Here is a 16,796-nt window from a genome sequence, read left to right as displayed (position 1 = left end):
CAGGGCTTCCCTTTCAAACCAAGGGCTGTCCTGTGCCCTTGCTGCCACCATGGCGTGAGGGTGTGACTGATCCAGGTTTCCCTGTGAAGAAGCCATGTGGCTCTCACACTCAGCCTTGCCCGTCAACTTCCACGCTCTTGGGCCAGAAAGGATCACTGGACCTCCGGCTGCCTTATTCTGCTCTCTCTAGTTGGTTGGTGAGGAGAGAGGCCATTTATCGAGGCCCCTCACAGATGACTACAGTGCTGGTCTCTCAGGCTGGAGGAGCCTCTCACTCTCAGAGAGATGTCTGGGGTCATGGAACCACGGTCCTTTCCTTTCCTCCAGGAGGAAGTGGGTGCACATTGCAGCTGTGTCCCCAGCCCTTGAAAACAGACTTCCTGAAATCACAAGGAAGACGGACGTGCTGCAGAGTCTGGAGCATTTCAGAGTTCAGAGGGGAATTTGCTGTAGACGCTTGTTGCCCTGTCTACCTTGTAAGAGTGCAGAGGTTATAATGTAGTGTGAGATTGTGGGTCATTGTCATACAGGGGAAGGAAGAGAGCAAGTTCTGTACTGGGAATGCAACTCACAGACATGTCATTTATGGTCATGACTGTATGAAAATTATAGAGAAACTAAAGGGGCACTGTTTTCTACTCACATCACTTATGATCAATTCTTTTAGTCATGATAAAACCGAACCTAAAGAATTTCTATCATCTCTTCATGTTGCACAAATTGGACAGAAGATCAGGGTCAAACCCAATGTCCCTTCATTTGAACGGTCTTGCTCTTTGCTGCAGTTCACTTGACAGCTTTTCTTTTTTTTTTTTTTTTTTTTTTTTTTTCAACGTTTTTTATTTATTTTTGGGACAGAGAGAGACAGAGCATGAACGGGGGAGGGGCAGAGAGAGAGGGAGACACAGAATCGGAAGCAGGCTCCAGGCTCCGAGCCATCAGCCCAGAGCCTGCTCGAACTCACGGACCGCGAGATCGTGACCTGGCCGAAGTCGGACGCTTAACCGACTGCGCCACCCAGGCGCCCCTCACTTGACAGCTTTTCAAAGTGACCCCACAAACAACACACATCCACCAAGTTCATGAACCTCTGAGGAAGACATGCCCTGAATGAGTTCATCTCATGTTGGGACCAGCTCAAGGCAAGATTTGTTCCTTGTTCCTCTTTTAAATGAACTTGACTCCACGGTGAACAAATTGTCTTTCATTTCTTCTTCCAGAGCCCGTGTCAGCTGATTTGGAGCAGCACCGGGGATCTGGGACCCATCACAGCATCGGGAGGAAGCATATAGGACAAGCCAAGGTGAAGCCCGTTGTGGCACCGAAGAGAGGGATACACTGCGTATCATGAATGGGAGGTGCTTTTCCTTCCCACTCTGTGTAAGAGAGACGGCCAGCTCTTCAGCACCTTTTCCTCCTCCCCACTTTGTGGAAGGTCCTTGGCGCTTGCCCTGTGCACAGGCCTGAGAGACAGGAGATTTCCTGAAGTCCTAAGGATTCCTGAGAATCATGCTCAGGGTCCAGATAGAGGGACTCATGGTTCTTGCACCAAAAGCACCTTTGTTCCTTCTCTGGAGTTTGATTAACCAGTTTTTGGGAAACCATGTGAGAGATTAGAGATTTGGAAGATGTCATCTCATTGAAACTCAGTTAGCACATAGCACCTTCTCCATTATTTTCCAGCCAGAACATGAGGGACTCCAACCTGACAGACTAACAAAGAAACACATGGGCACAAGCAGATCCAGGGACATTTCAAAGTCTAATAATGCGACCAAAGTGAACTGAAAGGAGAATATTTATTTATTTATTTATTTATTTATTTACGTATTTATGTATTTATATGAGAGAGACAGAGTGAGAAAGAGGGACAGAGGAAAAGAGAGAAACTCAAGCAGGCTCCAAGCTCAGTGCAGAACCTGACTTGGGGCTCAATCCCACCAACCTGGGATCGTGACCTGAGCTGAAATTAAGAGACTCAGCCAAATGAGCCACTCAGGGGCCCCAAGAATGGAGAATACATAGACGCTTAGGGAGATCACAAAGGTACTGAACTAAAGTAGTCCCCTTATTTGCAGGAAATATGTTCCTAGACCCAGGGGCTGCCTGTGGTGTGTGATGGCGGATAGTACCGGACCCTACGTGTCCTATGAGGTTTCCTGTACGTTCCCACCCATGATCAAGCTTCATTTATGAATTAGGCACAGTAATAAATTAAGAACAATAACTACAAAAGAAGATAAGAATCCTAAGAGTATACTGTAGTCAAACTTATGCATAACTGCCCCCAACGAATCTGATGTACTGCGCCCATCCTGCTTGTTGTGATGATGTGAGATGTTAAGAGACCTACGTGAGGAGATAAGGGAGGTGAGTGAGGTCAGCATTGGGATGCAGCGTGAGGCTACTATTGACCTTCAACCTTATGTCAGAAGGAGGATCACGTGCTTCCAGGGCGCACTGGACCTGAGCAATAGATAGCACAGACAGCCACACCAGGGACAAGGAAGGACAGCTATAGTGACCATTTTATGTGGCCACGTGAGAGTGATGAGAATGTACCAGGAGACTTGGGACCCAGGTCACTCCGTGCATGATTGTACATCCTCTTAATGATGATGCATCCAAGGAAGATTCTAGCACACAGAACTCATGATGAAGAAGCAGATACTCAGGCAAAATCATTCACATGTTCAGATCACACAGCCTGTAGGCTGTTTATCCAGAACCCAGCTGGGCTCCAGCTGTCCTTTGCTTATGGAGTCTGCTCTCCCAGCCCACCTTGCTGCCTGTCCAGCACTCTAGCCTGGTACCAAGTGACACATGGGTCCCCCAGATGCAGGGCAGTCACCACAGCAACAAGCCTGGGGAGAGCGGACATCCAGGAAGGGGGCGGACCCAGACTGTGCCCTCCCTCCCTGAGGGCCAACGTCCACTGGCATTGTCCTGTGCCAGAAGTCATACAGATGAGGCACAGGACAGGGATTGAGAGCCATCTCCACATGACTCTTCAGCAGGGACCAGGCAGGTGCACAATAACGACACCCCAGGGAAACCAGGGTGTATCTTTTCAAGAGGTCACCATGTTACTGTTCAGGACTCCTTCACAGGGAAAATAGTCCCATTCTTTATCTTCAGTGGACCAAGGATCAGCTGACCCTGTATCCCTGAACTGGACATGCTTCCCCACGGCCTCTCATGACACCTGCTCAGAAGTGTGTTCATTACCAGAGCCACGTTGCACCCATACTGGGCATCCACGAGGAGACAAATGTGACAGACTCCCTGCCATCACATCAGGTGACTCTCAAGGAGAGCATGACATCTGCGTTGTCCATGGATCAGACGTCTCTGCCGCACTGGCTGCTGGGAGAAGACTCGGCGGGTGTGTTCCAGGTGCCTCACATCATCGTCCCATCCACAGCCCACAGCCCAGCCCTGCCCAGACTTCCCACCCTCTACAGCGCAGTCCTGAAGCTTTGAGTGCATGAGAACCTAGGTGCTTGTTGACAAGGCACCTTCCTGGGTGCATCTATCCACAGAGAACCAGCTGCACCACCTCTGGGACAGAGCTTGTGAATGTGCTCTTGAGCGGTGCCCCAGCGGTGCTTGGAGACCACACCTTGAGGAACATGGTCCTGGAACCATGCTGCTGACGTCCCAGCATGTAAGCAAATTCTGTGAGGATCTTGTTAAAAATGCAGATCCTGATCCTGTAAATCTGGTGCTGTTCCTGAAATCCATTCTCCTGGGCATGTAATGTGGAACGTAAAGATTCAATGTTAGTCTAGATTCCTTCACCTTCTTTATAAGGGGTTTCACCCCTTCAAACTCAGTGTTCAAAAGTCACATGGCCTGACAATCAACAGTTCCATTCAGAAAAGCTGATGAATCTATGAGCTTCAGTCAAGGTCATCTGTGTGACCTTTGGGCAATCCTGTCACCGTAACTGCACCGAGTCTCCATTGCTGTGTGGTGGTAGCAGCTTCCCATCATTGGCGGATGGCCGCAGTACTTTTTTGCATTTGCCACATGGGAACACTGAGCTGTCCCATCAGTGAAACATGCTTCAGTAGCAGGTGGCAGATCTGTGGACAAGTCCCTTAGAGCCCGGAGGTTCAGGTAGAACAGCTGAGGAGCTGTCTTCTCCCGACCCATGATTTGGCAGTTGGCTGAGGCCTCCGGGTACGAGCTTGGCACTCAAGAAATTGTGCCATGTCCACTTCCCAGGGAGGATTCCGTACACTTTTCATACCTTGGTGATGTGAGAAGACCCCTTGTGAGGTGAGAAATCCTCCGTTGTTCTTTGGGAGGAAAACAATTGTTACTCAGGAGGATCTGATGATGCCGATGCACTTACATCTCTGAGGGCTGGTGTTCCTCAGAACTGGAGAGAAGCCTCCAGCTCAAATGCCCAGAGCACAGGGAGGAATACGGGCGTCTCCCTGATGAAGGCTACAAGCAACAGTCAGATGGGGAGAGTCACGGTCATTGCAGCTTTTGAGGACGATGGAGGACAAGGCGGAGCTTGTTTCAGATTTAACCCCCCAAGGCCTCCATTGAAACTTTGCTGCCTTTTGGTGACTCAGTGCAGATAATGTAAGAAAATGTTCATGTACAGAGAGATTTTTGGCTAATACTATAGAGGCAGTGGATGAGAGGTGGCATGGCGGTGTCCTTCTATGTCAGTATGGGTTATATGTAGTCAGCTTGTGCCCAGATCCCGGGCCTCCCTGTACTTCAGTTGGAGAAGCCTGAACACGGAACTGCAGGTGCCTGAATCCACCTTGTTCTCACAAGATCAGATCACGGGCTGGGACCTTTTCACCCCAAATCCTCTCTCAGGCGAGACTTCTCTGGTAATGACAGGAGGATGGGGTGGAGTCAGTTCCTCCCCAGAAGACAATTACCAAAACTGAAGAAAAACATTAAAATAAATACTTGAAATCCATGAAAAGTAAATGCAGGCAGGAAGAAACAAGAGAACTTTAATCTTGAATAACCACCACTACAATGGACGAGAACCACAAGTTCAGAGCTTTCTCCCCTCTGGCTGCTCCCCTCCCCACTGTAACTGCAGCCCAGTGGCTCACAGGGCAGATGACAGCAGTCACAGTGCCAAGAAGCTGAACATTTAAAGGGGAAATTTGAAAGTGAGGGAGCAACAGAGAGTTGAGATCTGAAATCTGAATAGAATCTCGGTCAAAATCCCTAGATGAGCACCACACTCTGCATGGCTGGGGGACACTCAGGAGACACTGCTGATAATGCAGGAGGCACCAGAGGGAGGTCTCATTTTATTTTTAATTTTATTTTTTATAACAAGATATAGAAGTTTATCTAATAATTCCCATCATTTTCTTTTTTTTTAATATGAAATTTATTTTCAAATTGGTTTCCATACAACACCCAGTGCTCATCCGAACAGGTGCCCTCCTCAATGCCCTTCACCCACTTTCCCCTCCCACTGCCCCCCCTGCCCCCCTGCCCCCCATCAACCCTCAGTTTGTTCTCAGTATTTAAGAATCTCTTATAAAGCATCCAACTCTTGATCTTGGGACCATGAGTTCAAGCCCCACATAGGGCACAGAGTTTACTTGAAAGATAAGACTACAATGGGTGAAGGATGGTCAGACTTTGTGGCTGGGAGGACATTTAGAAGTTTGGGGGAAATACTAGGAACAAGACAACCACTGAAGAGGTAAGAACCAAACTCTGAGGAGAACCTGCACAAACCCTTGACTGACCCCAAACCACACAGCTGGAGGGAGGCTCACTCAAGACCCGGGATAAAATGCAGACCCTGGAGGTGGGAGAAACTGGGTATAGATAACACCAGTCAACAATGTTCACGTCATAGTGGAGTCCATGCTAGTGAAACACTTTTAGGAAAAACACAATCGTCAAAAAAAAAAAAAAAAAAAGACAATAGATTTCAGATTTGCTAAAACTAAAATGCACAATCCACTTTTGAAGGACATATTTTATGGGGCACATGGGTGGCTCAGTCGGTTAGCGTCCGACTTCGGCTCAGGTCATGATCTCATAGTCCGTGAGTAGAGCCCCGCGTCGGGCTCTGTGCTGACAGCTCAGAGCCTGTTTCAGATTCTGTGTCTCCCTCTCTCTGACCCTCCCCCGTTCATACTCTGTCTCTCTCTGTCTCAAAAATAAATAAACATTTAAAAAAATTAAAAATAAATAAATAAAGGACATGCAGAGAAACAGAAATGTGTGACTATGCAAAAATCAACACAAGCATGTTCCCTGTGTGACGATTCCCAGATGTTGCAATCCACACCAAACTTGGCCACGAGCATCAAAAAATGAATAAATATATGTTGAAAGAATTTAAGAAAATCGAGTTATCAAAGGGTGAACAGAAAGGATACCTGAATGAAGAAGTAGAATGTACAGAGAAGACCAAAATGACATTCTAGAACTGAAAGGGGAAAAAATGCAGTGACAGTTCAATGGGTAAACTTCACAGAAGGCCTGGGAAGGCAGAGTAAAGAATCAATGAGGTTGAATATAAATCAATAGAAATTATCCAATCCAAACATCAGAGAAAAAAGATTGAAGAGAAACTTACACAACCTCAGAAATCCACAGACAATAAAAAAAGGCAAACAGATGATCAGACTCCAAAAACGGGAAGGAGGAAAAGGGCAGAAAAATATTTGAAGAAATCCCGTTTGAAAACTCCTCTAATTTAGTGCAAAAAGCTTGAGCATATAGATCTGAGAAGCTCATCACTCACCAGAGAAGAGAAGCAAAAGAAAACCACACTGAGGCTCTTCCATTTCCACATGAGAGAATCAAAAAGAAGACAGGGGCGCCTGGGTGGCTTAGTCAGTTAGGCGTCTTGGCTCTTGATTTCGGCTCAGGTCATGATCTCTGGCTCGTGTGATGGAGCCCCGGTTGGATCTCCCTGCTGAGCATGAAGCCTATTTGGGATTCTCTCTCCCTGTCTTTTTGCCCCTCCCCTGCTCATGCACTCTCTCTCTCTCTCTCTCTCTCTCTCTCTTAAGATAAATATATATTTAAAAACAAAACAAAAAAAAACCCCAAAAAAACCAAAGACAAATCTTCACAGTTGACAACACCTTCCACACAGGACGTGTGGTATTAAAATGTTCACAGATTCACTGATATTCCCCTCATGAAAAGGTGGAACTAATTCTCCTCCTCTTGTGTGCAGACTGGACTCAGTGACTCACTTCTCATGGACAGAATAAGGGGGACGTGATAGTGTGTGACTTCAGAGATCAGGTCTCAAAGGGACTGTGGTTTTCTTCTCCCCCTTCTTCTCTTTCTTTCCCTCTCTCAGATCCTGGATTTGGAAGAAGGCAGGTGCCCTGCCAGAAAGATCCTCACTTGCGGACGGGCCCACGAGTGAGGAGCTGAGGCTTCCCCCTGAGAGCCCGCGGACACTGAAGCTCCCTGCCAGCAGCCACACGGGGGGCGTGACCTTGACCCTCCAGCCCATGTCACGCCTTCGCATCACTGCGATTCTAGTTGCATCTTGGCTGCAACCTAATGAGACAGCTTAGCTGGAGCTGTCCTCATCCCCTGTCTTTACACTTTAACTATTATTATGTTTATATTATTTTATTATTATTGTTATTGCTGTAATGATGTCATATGAAGCTGCAGAATCATGTTATAATCTGTGGCATCGCAATGGATAATGACACAGACCTTGGAAACTGGACTTGGGTGCTGGCATCACAGACACTTTACACGAGGCAGGTGCTGAGGAGGGGGGCAGGGTGGAGTCGGAAGGACTGTGATGTGAGAGTTTAGGAGGAAGAGATGAGCAGAAATGCTGGAAATGTTCAAGGAAAGGAGCAGAGACGTAGAAAAGGAACAGAGTCCTCTGGAGCCCTACAATTCTTCTGGGGAGAAGTAGGCTGAAGATGTTACGCCCTGTAGACACAGCCACATGTCCCACTGCGTGCTGTGTACAAACGTGCACTTTCAGGGCACCTGGGTGGCTAGGTTGGTTAAGCATCTGACTTCAGCTCAGGTCATGACCTCATGGTTTGTGAGTTTGAGCCTCAGTTCAGTCTCTGTGCTGACAGCATGGAGCCTGCTTCGGATTCTCTGTCTCCCTCCTCTCCACACCCCGCTCTCTCCCTCTCAAAAAGAAAGATAGAAACATTAAAAAAAATACGTGCACTTTCAGTATGAGAACACAGGCGGAATGTAAGTTGATGGAACAGCTGTGCCAGGCAAACTGACACGAGGAGGCTGATATGTTAACATCAGGGGCAAAAGAGATTTGAAAAGGGAACACATTGCTGGAGATAAGGAGAGCCTCCTGGTGAGAAATGTAATAGAATGAGAAATGTCACAAGTGCAGACAGAAAGGAGACCAGTGGCCGCCCAGGGCTGGGGGCTAGGACGAGGACCAGATGGAAAGGGGCATCAGGAAACTCAGGATAAAGGACCTGTTCTCTATCGTCCTCGTCGTACTAGTTCCATGGGTCTAAACCATTGGTGACATTCCTCTAACTGTGCATTCACACCTGGGGCATTTTATCTCATCTGGAAACCTCCAAAAATAAAACAATAGGGAGGAAATGACACAGGAAAGATAAATTTAAACTAGTAAATAAAAGTGAGGAAGTAAGTTTTAGGTCAATGTATTATAGATAAATAGAAGCTAGGAGAATTCATTGCAAGCTCCCCGCCATGAACTCATTTTGAAGGAAGTCCTGCAGGCCACAAAGAAATGACACCAGATGTTAACTCATAAACAGAGTGGAGTAATTAACACCAGGAATGGTGTTATTCTGTATATGTACATTTTCTTCCTAACTTCTTTAAAAGACATACGACTGTTGCAAACACTAAGAGGTACATGATATTATCTGACTGACAATGTATGCTGGTGACACATGTAACAATACTAGCACTGAGAAGGCTAAGTGAAACTCTATCCCTGTATGTACTGGATGGAGTTCAATGTTGCCTTAAGTAGATTGTGAAAAGTGAAAGATGCAGGTTTCAATCCCTACAACTTCAATAAAAATTAACGGAAATAAGTGTGGCTGAAGAGCCACCAGAGGAATCGAAGCATAAACAAAAACTAATTGCTTGAAACAAAGGAAGGTAGAAAAGAGGCACAAGAATGGAAAAGACATGACACACTTCAGAAACAAAGAGCAAAATGATAGACCCAAGTCCTACCATGTCAGGAATCATATTCAATATAAACCAAGTAAAATTCCAATCAAAAGATTGATGTTATCCGAGTGCATAATTATCAAGAGGACTATACACTGTGTAGAATAGAAACACTTGAGCTACAAACCCAAAGATAAGTTAAAACTTAAAGGGTTAAGGAATGAATATCCCATGGGAGTAAAAAGTATAAGAAGTCTGGACTGTTGCATTAACCTGAAGCAAAATAGGCTGTCACATAGGGAGCGTCGCTAGAGACAAAGAAGGACTTTCTGTAAGGACAAAAGGTCAGCATTGCAGCAAAACAAAGCAATGAATGGAGAAGACCCTCAGTACAGAGCTCTAAAACAGGTGACACATAAAGTGGAAGTCAGGTAAAGAAATGGAGAAATTGGCTATTATATTTGAAGATCAATACTCTTCTCTCATTAATAGAACAGGTAGGGATTACATGACTTCAACCATTTCATGGGCCAAAATAGACCACAGACTGGCCCTAAATAAACGTGAAGGCATGGAAATTATAGAGTACACTCTGTAACCATAGTGACACTAAATTGGTAACATGAGTATCTCTGGAAAATCCCCAAATATTTGGAAGTTAGAACACGCCTCAAACCCCTGGGTCGTCATGGCTTAGAGAGACAATCACAGGGAGGTCAGAATTGTCTGTACCTGAGTGACAATGTACAGAAATGACAATGTGAGGTCTGTAGATGCAACAGAAACAGAGGTTGTGATTTCACAGTTTGCAGGAACAGGAAGCCAAGCCTGAGGGACCCAGACAGCAGTCTGGGTTTCGAGGGTGCACCAAGACCCTGTTTCGAGGGTGCACCAAGGGGAGGAAGAGGCAGCACGCCAGGGTCCTGCGCTCTCCAGGTGGGGGAGGGGGCCACCCTCCAGGTTCCAAATGTGGGGGTGTGACCCCCTGGCACAGGGGCTTCCCCCTTGTCAATCTTGGGCATGGTGTTGAGATGCCTGGGTCCTGCAGGCCTGGGGAGCAGGGAGGGGACACATTTGGGTCCTGGGGGAAATGGTAGGCAGAAGCCTGGGCCTGACTCATGGCTCATGTCCTTGTAGCCCCTGCAGTGTCCAGCCTCCACCCCATGTCCTGTCTCTGAGCTCCAGGAACGCAGCCTCCAGGGCCCCAGCTGTTGGGAACCTCCCTGTGGAGGCCCTGGGGCTGCTCCTCTTGGAGGAGTGTTTCCGGTGTTCACAAAGAGAGAATGTCTCCAGGTGACACAGGGGTGGACTGCAGGTGGCTGTGAAATCTTAGCCCAGGGAGTGGGATCCGGAAACTCCAGAATTAGAACCAGTTCCCTTCAGGGTGCACACACCTTGCTGTCCCTCCTCTCAGTTCCTTGCCTCCTTCTGCCTCCCCAGCAAAAGGGGGTCTTGCTCTGGAAGAAAGGGAGCCCCTTAACCACCTCCCCTCTCTCTTCTTTCTCCTTCATTCCGGGATTTTGGAACTATTTGTATTGTAAGTATGGAAAAAGGCCTAAACCTAAGTACAGTTTCCTGACCAATTACAGAACTGACTCCTGTGAATAACCATCAGGTCCAAACAGGGACATCCACCAGGGCCCCACCCAGATACCCCTGTGCCCCTTCCAGAACCACTCGTCTCCCCACGAGGGTCCCCTAAGATGACCCTTCCCCTACTTCTGGCCCCTGGTTCCTCCTCCTGTTCTCTTGTTGGCCTTCATCCCCTAATGTCACAATTTCCTACCTCTGCTCACTTCTCCAGGAGCCTCCTCAGATTCCAGGTCATTACCCACCTCCTCCTCCTCCCCTTCTTCGACCACATCTTAGGAGTGGACAATCCAGACTTGGTTCCCTGGAGGAGGATCCTGTAGCCCTGGAAGCAGAAGCAGGAACACCTGACAGGGACTCCAGGGTCAAGGTCCCAGTGGGAACCTGGGGAGAAGCCCAAAGGGCACTCGGGTTTTCTGTCGTCATCCTTGTGGCCACACGGGGGCGCTGTCGCTCTCCGGTTCTGCAAGGCCAGGGGAGAGGACTGGGCTGACCTCAGTCAGGCTGAGCAAGCAGGGAAAGGGGGAATGAAGGTGCCTTCTTGGCAGCCCTGGGGGCAGGTGCAGGGGTGGGGCAGGGAGCAGAGGAGAGGAGATCCTTGAGCCCTGTCCTGTGTCTGTAGTTTCCCTCTGTCCTCCCCACAACCCCTCTCTCCAGGCCCTTGAACAACCCCAGGAAAACTGAAAAGTAGACAGTTTTTCCTCCTGGACCTAGTAATTGTTTGAGGGCTACTGTAAAAAAGAAACGGTTTTATTTTAGAATAGTTTGAGATTTACAGAGAATTACACAGTTAGCGCTGAGTCCCTGTACGCCCCACACTTGGTTGCCCTGTTGTTAACACCACCCTCACTCAGCCTCATGCATTTACCACAGATGATGACGCAATAGTCATCATTCCTACTACTGAACCCCACACGGGATTTGTTTCATTGGTTTTGTTTTCTCTTCCAGGATCCCATCCAAGATAGTCCACTCATATCCTTCAGGCCCCTCAGGCTGTGACCATTTCTCAGACTTTCCCCCTTTTTTTTTTTTTTTTTTTTTTTTGATGTTTGAGGAGGACTTTCAGGTACATTGTAGACTATCCCTCATTGTGAATTAGGCTGCCACAGGCTGTGGGTTTGGGAAGACCACAACTGGACGGGCCATTCTCAACACAACATATCAAGAGCATACAGTGATCACTTGGTCATCACTGATGAAGTGACCCTTCACCCCCCGGCTAAGGCCGTCTTGCCCAGATTCTCCCCGTGAAGTTCTTCTTTATGCTTTGTCCCTTTCCACGAAGTAGTGTTAGAAGGAAGTCAGGACGTGCAGCCCAGAGATATGGGCTGTCCCACTATGAGAATGTGCATGCAGGTTGTTGTGCAGACAGGAGTTCTCTAATGAGTTGGGTAAACACCTCAGAGAGGGATCAGCAGCTCCCATGCTTAGTCTGTGTTTGGCTTTATAAGAAGCTGCTGACTGACGCCCACAGTGACTGTGTTACTTTGTATTCCTGCCATTAGTGACTGAGGCTTTCTGTTGCTCCAAGTCCTGGTCAGCAGTTGATATTATCAGTGTTTGGATTCCCGCCATTGATAGGAGTGCGATGGCAGATCACTGTTGTTCCCTTTGCATTTCCCTAATGACACCTTCTGTGAGCACCTGCTCATGTGCTTATTTGCCAGGAGTATATCTACGTGGTGAGCTGTCTGATCAGGCATTTGCTCATTTTTTAAAATGAGTTTGGCTTATTGTTGCTTTTTAAGGGTTTTATGGGTGTTCTAAAACAAGTCCTTTATCACACATGTGATTTGCAAATATCTTCTCCCAGTCTCTGCCCTGAACTTCTTTATGAACTAACAGTAGACATATATGCATGGATGTATTTTTGGGGGGGTAGGAGAAAGGAGAAATGACTCATTGTGATGTATTTTGGGGAGAGAACTTGGGTGACTGGGGGATGAGGGATTACCAGATGACATCTTTCGTTTTGGATATCTGTGGTTATCTGCTGGATTCCCTCGTATGTGCTGGAGTGATGTTTTCAAAACATAAACTAGTTTAAAATCCCTAACACATGACAGATCATCCTCAGACCATTAATTAAGACTCGGGTTCTGATCTTCTACTTTAGGACCAATCATCTTTTCCCTGAACTATTTTGCCTTTGAATTTTCATTTCTGAAGCAGGTGGGCTTAATTGTATGGACAAGTACTCCCATGAGAATAGCTTAATATGCCATGTAACATACAAAATCCATCATCTAGAAAGTATTTAAACTGACAAGATAGTAATAAATGAATAAAGGAGCACACCCCAGAAGCACGAGAAAGATCGTGCTTGCCCCCGCCCTCCCACCCCCAGAGAACAGGGTCCTGAGAAATGGAGCAAAGTCTCTGTGAGTCCCCTGCCCAGGGCGCAGACAGGCAGGCCCAGTCCCCTCCCCCACCCCCAGCTCAGTGGCCTGAGCTGCTGACTTTCCTACCATCTCCTTCCTTTCTAAAGTGTAAAGAAACATGTATAAACTGGTTATGATGTGTACGTATGATGTACAATATATATGAGGTGATGTATATTCCCTGTAGAAAAATTATAAAATGAGAAAAGCGAATGAGGACAAAGTAGAAAGGATGGTAATTCTCACACCTGAGCTACTTTGTTGCATTTTCTCCTAGTCTATGATAGATGCTCCTGCTGCTGGAGCTCTCTCTGTCTCTAAGGTGATGAGGACAGAGCTCAGGGGTCCCAGCCCTGCTCTCTCCAGATGCCATTTCCCCAGTCAGCTCACTGTCCCCCTCCTGAGAGGGCTGCTTCTCACTTCCTCCCCCCTCCTCAGTCTCCTGCACCCCTCCCTGCTCCCCTCCCTGAGGTGATGAGCTCCTTTGTTTCTCACTCAGATGAGAAGTACACCTCCTCCCTATCCTCTTGCCCATCTGCACCTGTGTCCTCACCTCCTAAGTGATAGTTGAGGCACCCCTCCTGTCTCAGGCTGCCCCTCCATTTGGGCACCTGCATCATCCATTTCCCCCTCTCTGCTGCCTCAGCTGGTCCCCATACAAACACGCTGTCCTGACTCCTATGCAAAAACATGAAACACAACTAAATACATGCAAACAAAATCCTCCCCTAAAAATCCAACATGTTGACATGACTCCGCCAACTCCTGCCCCATCTCTATTGCCTCCGTGCAGAACTTTCCTCACTCTGTTTCTCACCCACCATGTTGTCTTTAGCAAATGATAGAGGCACAGAGTTTTAAAAATTCTAATACTCCTGCAGTACTTGAGGTCAAGTCAGGTGTCCCCAATCTTCCCTGCGCACCCCACATCCTGAATCTCAGAGATTCATAATCTTACCGTCTTCACCACTGCTAATGGCTCTGTTGTTTGGCACAGTGGGGGATTTTCTGCGCCCAGTCCTCATTTACAACCAGGACCCTTACAAAAGCATCTATGGAAATTAACTGCTGCCCCCCACCCTTTCCATACCTGGAAGGGCACATAGTATAAAAACAGCTCCAGCAACATTTCTACTTTATCTTTCAAGGTCAATAGTACCTGGTACATACGGGCTTGTGTCCGTTTGCCATGCGTACTATTAAAGGGACAGAGAGTTTGGAATGATTCTGAGGCCCTTATAATCTGTGTTAACTGCGCATTATACAGTTGTCTTAACAATTCTATACCCTTTACTTCCTCATCCAAAGGCTTATATTTACTGAGAGCACGCCCTGGCCTGTGGCTGCTGATTCGCATGTCTCCACCATGGCAACATTGTTCAGAAATGTATCTGATGGACCCCGCTTTATGAGTTCTTCACTGAAACCAAGGGTTTGCTGGAATGCTTGTTGCAGCTCTCATAGGCATTATTGCTGTGACTGTGGCCGCAGCTACTGCGGCTGTCTCGTTGCACCAATCTGTGCAGACAGTACAATTTGTGCAACAATGGCATGAGAAATCGCTCCAACATTGGAAGACACAACGGGATCTTGACAGTCGACTGTGCAGTGAGATTGCAGGCCTACAACAGGCTGTGTGATGCTGCTGGGAGATCAATTACTGAGCTACAAAGACAAATATTATAATGTGATTGGAACACTACATCAATATGTGTAGCCGCATTACCGTTTAATAACACTAAATTTCCATGGAATGATGTTAGAGACACTTGCTCCGACAATCTAATGTGTCTATGGACATTCAACATCTGCAAGCACAGATATATGAGATTTTCAAAACCAATCTGGACATGTTATCCTGTTCTAAGGTCTTAGAAAGTATAACAGAGGGATGAGGAAAACTAAGCCCTGTAGAGCACGTTAAGATTTTTAGCTTCTCTACTGCTATTCTGTTTGCATTAACTTGCGATGTATTTATCTTTGCATGTACAGTCTGTGCCAGAGACGACGAGCCTGTCAACATATCGACCGATGACAGTTCGGGTTATGCCATGTCCTCCTACAGTCCATCGTATACAAAGAGAAAGGGAAAGATGCTGGAGAACAGCAGGCCGGATGCACTGTAAGAATGTCCTGAACGAAAGGGACAGAGCAGCAAGAAACTGAAAGAATTTTCATTCCCAGGACAGAAAGCCACTGGGAGTTATGGTTCTCTCCAGAAGGACATCATCCGGGCGCCACCCTGGGGATAAGAATGTTTTATCTGGTGCCAGATGTACTCATGACCCAGTATGGAAAACACTGCAGGTACATGACCCGTCAAGATGCCAAATACTATGTTGTATGTGCTTGCTGTTGTCAACAATTTGCAAAAATAAAAGTGGCTTGAGCCAGGGGACCGAGGCTTTGGCTCCTGGAGAGTCTTAGCCCCCTGCTTTGCAATCCTCTCATCACCACACCTCTAGGACCAGTCTCTCTACATATTCCACACTCTCATTTTCTTTGTGTTTATTTATTACCAATATAGGTACCATTTGTGTGTTTTCTGTGTGACATTTCGTGTCTTCCTTTCCAAAGCGTTCTCTAATATTTCTAATAATCTTTTTTTTTTCTTAGTATTTGAATGCAGCTTACACACACTATTCCATTCCTTTCAGGTTTACAACATAGTGACTCGTCATATAATCCAATAATTGCACTCTTGGGTGTTTATACCCCAAAGTGAAAACACCAATTCTTTTATTTTTAAGGTTTATTTATTTTTATTGAGAGATGGAGAGAGAGTACACAAGCAGGGGAAGGGCAGAGAGAGAGGGAAAGGGAGGGAGAGAGAGAGAATCCCTAGCAGACTCAGTGCCGTCAGCCCAGCACCTGATGTGGGGTCAACTCACAAACTGTGAGTGCACATGTCCACACTAAGGAGCATTGTATAGACATTGAGATGCTATTTCCACATCAGAAATGATTTTCGTTTCACTGAGTTTTGAAACATTTAGAAGTAGGAGTCCAAGGAAGTGTTTCTACTTTTCGGTTTTCCCTGTATCATCATCACGGGGCTGGAGGACAAGGTGCACAGGGACACAGACACCTCAGCAATGGCACGGGCTCCTGAGCTCTCCTCTCCTGCAATCCCTCCTCACCCCTGAGCCTGACCCCTGTGGACTCCAGGGCTGCTCAGAAACTTCTTCCTCTCCCCACTGACACCCAGGCTTCTGCTCAGACATCTCTACCTGGGTTACAGTCCAGACCCCACTAAAGCTTCTCAGTCAGTATCCACCCAAGAGCAGAGCAGTGGGGGATGTCCCCTTACCTTTCACCCCACGTACGGCCACAGGACTAAGGAGAGAAGACCCAGCAGCCTTTCTCCTCCTCAGCCAGGCCCTCCCTAGGGTCTCCTTCAGGTCCAGCACCTGGACAGGGGCCCGGACACCAGGGGGCGCCCTCATCCCAAATGATGTTCAGTGAGTGACATTGTTTTCAAAAGCAACAGGGATACAACCTGTGTTCCCCACACAGACAAATGGCTAAGGAAGATGTGTGGTATATACACACACATATATACACACACACTAGAATATTATGCGGCCACAAAAAGGATGAGATCTTGCCACTTGTGACAACATGGATGGACAAACAGGGCAGTGTGTCTGCTACGTGAAAGAAATCAGACTGAGAAAGACAAATACCACATGA

Source organism: Panthera leo, chromosome B2 (genome assembly GCF_018350215.1).
Source record: "Panthera leo isolate Ple1 chromosome B2, P.leo_Ple1_pat1.1, whole genome shotgun sequence".
In the NCBI taxonomy this organism is placed as follows: domain Eukaryota; kingdom Metazoa; phylum Chordata; class Mammalia; order Carnivora; family Felidae; genus Panthera; species Panthera leo.
The sequence above is the reverse complement of the archived record's forward strand: the minus strand, read 5'-3'. Positions refer to the sequence as shown.